This window comes from Schistocerca cancellata, chromosome 6 (assembly GCF_023864275.1).
Source record: "Schistocerca cancellata isolate TAMUIC-IGC-003103 chromosome 6, iqSchCanc2.1, whole genome shotgun sequence".
Lineage (NCBI taxonomy): Eukaryota > Metazoa > Arthropoda > Insecta > Orthoptera > Acrididae > Schistocerca > Schistocerca cancellata.
This window is the reverse complement of record NC_064631.1, coordinates 692,016,354-692,019,996: the sequence shown is the minus strand read 5'-3', so window position 1 is coordinate 692,019,996 and position 3,643 is coordinate 692,016,354. Positions and strand designations below refer to the sequence as shown.

General features: G+C 48.0%; 1 pseudogene; it reads right to left on the bottom strand.

Annotated features, from left to right (window-relative positions):
- Positions 1-1,923: 1,923 nt before the first annotated feature.
- Positions 1,924-2,041, bottom strand: LOC126089703 (5S ribosomal RNA; annotated as a pseudogene).
- Between the last annotated feature and the right edge of the window lie 1,602 nt (positions 2,042-3,643).

Below are 3,643 nucleotides of genomic sequence, written 5' to 3'. Positions count from 1 at the left end.
CCACCCAACCAGAAGTTTACATCATTGCCACCAGAAGTTAGCCTACCAGCAGACTTTTGTCCCCGTTCACACGGCATAAATCTTTCTAGATGATAGCACACTCCTCAGATATGCTAATTTACTCACTGTAGTAAAATTAGATTGGACGTCAGTATATGTGAAAGTTGTACTGACAGTAAACCTATATTGTGGGTTTCTGAATGAGCTATAGTATATTAACTTATGAATTTTATCATACAGTATTCCGTTTGAGGCACAGAGGGTCTAAAGCCCATCACCGCCGATTGTGAGACTGTAGTATTTTTTAATACTTCTGAAATCTGTTGATCTTATGGTAAGCCAGCTTTATCTGTGCTGTAGGCCCACATTACACACATGAAAATTCACGAGAGCTGTCTCACTGGTTTCTCTGATATTCGCTTAAAGCTGGGACCGACGGTGGTGTGCTTTAGGCCCTTATGGATCTCAGCGCCTCATTTGTATTCTAGTCAGTTGACCATGTTGATAGACATTACTACTTGAGTTTAATCATTTCCTCAAATGGCACTTTGTGTTTGGAGTTGGTTGTTTACTGTGTGGGAATCGGCTTTTGTGTGCAGTGTGAACATGAACTATGATGAATCTATTTCAAATGCTAACAGAAAAGTAAAGCCGTGAGGAGGGGTCGTGAGTCATGCTTGAGTAGTTCAGCTGGTAGAGCACTTGTCCGTGAAAGCCAAAAGTCTCGAGTTCGAGTCTTGGTCCGAAAAACAGCTTTTATCTGCCAGAAAGTTTCATATCAGTGCACACTACGCTGCACAGTGAAAATCACATTGTACGACCCGAAAAGTAGATTACCAAGAAAAGTTAGCGGCAAAGGAACTGGGGCCTTCGAGAACAGATCTTTTGGTTGAGAGAGTGCTCTGTGGCCGAGCGGTTCTAGGCACTTCAGTCGGGAACCGCGCTGCTGCTACGGTCGCAGGTTCGAAGCCTGTCTTGGTCATGTATGTGTGTGGTGTCCTTAGGTTAGTTAGGTTTAATTAGTTCTAAGTCTAGGGGACTGATGACCTCAGATGTTAAGTCCCATAGTGCTCAGAGCCATTTGAACCACTTGTTGAGAGAGTGACGAAATCAAATAAGGGTGCCTACAAGCGAACATTTAACAAGGAAAAGTACAGTTAGCACAAGCTGTTGCGTGGGTGCAGCGTAGGAATATCTGATTTTTATTCCGAAGTAAATTCGTGAACTAATACATCTGTTAGGGATCTTGCACATTTGTCTGAGAAAATGGAATATCACGAAAACTCGCATCTACACAAAAATGCGAAATGGAGAGTTGCGAAAGCGTATACATTATTTCGTTATTACCCTAAACTGTCGCCGATACGTACCTCATGCAGTGCTCATCCGTCTCCAAAACATCGCATGCGACGCACAACGTAGTGCCCGTAACGTGAAGTCCATGAAGGCGTGACCAGCATACTTGCTTCCCATTGACCGTCAGTGGCAAGATAGGTAGTGTACACCGATCGCCATACGGCGCGCCAGTCGAAGTGAGAATGCTTCCTCTGAACCACATTTGGTGACTTGTTCTGCTGAAGAAAGCCATAGATTGCCTTCGTGGACATCAAGTGCATTGGCTGTATCACAGAGTACGGACATAGCTCATTTCGAGCAGAAAATGGCGGAACTAAAATAAGGGCGGCTGTACGTCCGAAAGTTTGATAACTAACTAACTCCTCGCGAACAGGCCATAAAGGCCCAACGGTAGCGACCGGCCGCCGTCTCATCCTCACCCAACAGGCGTCACTGGATGGGGATATGGAGGGGCATGTGGTCCACACACCGCTCTCCCGGCCGTACGCTAGTTTCCGAGACCGGAGCCGCTACTTCTCAATCAAGTAGCTCCTCAGTTTGCCTCACAAGGGCTGAGTGCACCCCGCTTGCCAACAGCGCCCGCCAGACCGGATGGTCACCCATCCAAGTGCTAGCCCAGCCCGACAGCGCTTAACTTCGGTGATCTGACGGGAACCGGTGTTACTACTGCGGCAAGGCTGTTGGCGCGCAAGCTTGATAGGGGCTGAGAAAGTGTGGTGTAAGCGCTTCCAGCATCCGACTGGCAAGGTACGAGGTGCATTCAAGTTCTAAGGCCGCCGATTTTTTTTCTAATGAACTATTCACCCGAAACCGATGAAACTGGCGTTACTTCTCGACGTAATCGCCCTGCAGACGTACACATTTTTCACAACGCTGACGCCTTGATTCCATGGCAGCGGCGAAGGCTTCTTTAGGAGTCTGTTTTGACCACTGGAAAATCGCTGAGGCAATAGCAGCACGGCTGGTGAATGTGCGGCCACGGAGAGTGTCTTTCATTGTTGGAAAAAGCCAAAAGTCACTAGGAGCCAGGTCAGGTGAGTAGCGAGCATGAGGAATCACTTCAAAGTTGTTATCACGAAGAAACTGTTGCGTAACGTTAGCTCGATGTGCGGGTGCGTTGTCTCGCTGAAACAGCACACACGCAGCCCTCCCCGGACGTTTTTGTTGCAGTGCAGGAAGGAATTTGCTCTTCAAAACATTTTCGTAGGATGCACCTGTTACCGTAGCGCCCTTTGGAACGCAATGGGTAAGGATTACGCCCTCGCTGTCCCAGAACATGGACACCATCATTGTTTCAGCACTGGCGGTTACCCGAAATTTTTTTGGTGGCGGTGAATCTGTGTGCTTCCATTGAGCTGACTGGCGCTTTGTTTCTGGATTGAAAAATGGCATCCACGTCTCATACATTGTCACAACCGACGAAAAGAAAGTCCCATTCGTGCTGTCGTTGCGCGTCAACATTGCTCGGCAACATGCCACACGGGCAGCCGTGTGGTCGTTCATCAGCATTCGTGGCCACCACCTGGATGACACTTTTCGCATTTTCAGGTCGTCATGCAGGATTGTGTGCACAGAACCCACAGAAATGCCAACTCTGGAGGCGATCTGTTCAACAGTCATTCGGCGATCCCCCAAAACAATTCTCTCCAATTTCTCGATCATGTCGTCAGACCGGCTTGTGCGAGCCCGAGGTTGTTTTGGTTTGTTGTCACACGATGTTCTGCCTTCATTAAACTGTCGCACCCACGAACGCACTTTCGACACATCCATAACTCCACCACCACATGTCTCCTTCAACTGTCAGTGAATTTCAATTGGTTTCACACCACGCAGATTCAGAAAACGAATGATTGCACGCTGTCAAGTAAGGAAAACGTCGCCATTTTAAGTATTTAAAACAGTTCTCATTCTCGCCGCTGGCGGTAAAATTCCATCTGCCGTACGGTGCTGCCATCTCTGGGACGTATTGACAATCAACGCGACCACATTTTAAAACAATGCGCATGTTTCTATCTCTTTCCAGTCCGGAGAAAAAAAATCGGAGGCCTTAGAACTTGAATGCACCTCGTATGTGGGACAACGGCACCTTAGCACAATTTAAGAGCTGACGAAAAGGGCTATCACTCTGTCAGGACCCTCTCCCTGCACCGCGGGAGGCAGAGGGTCTCGTACCGTATCTTGCACAGCATGCCATAGCAAACATATGAACCCAATACTGCTAGCATGCAGCCGGCCATATATGCAACTGTGTGCCAGGCCGAGACTACTGAGTACATTACCCTCTACA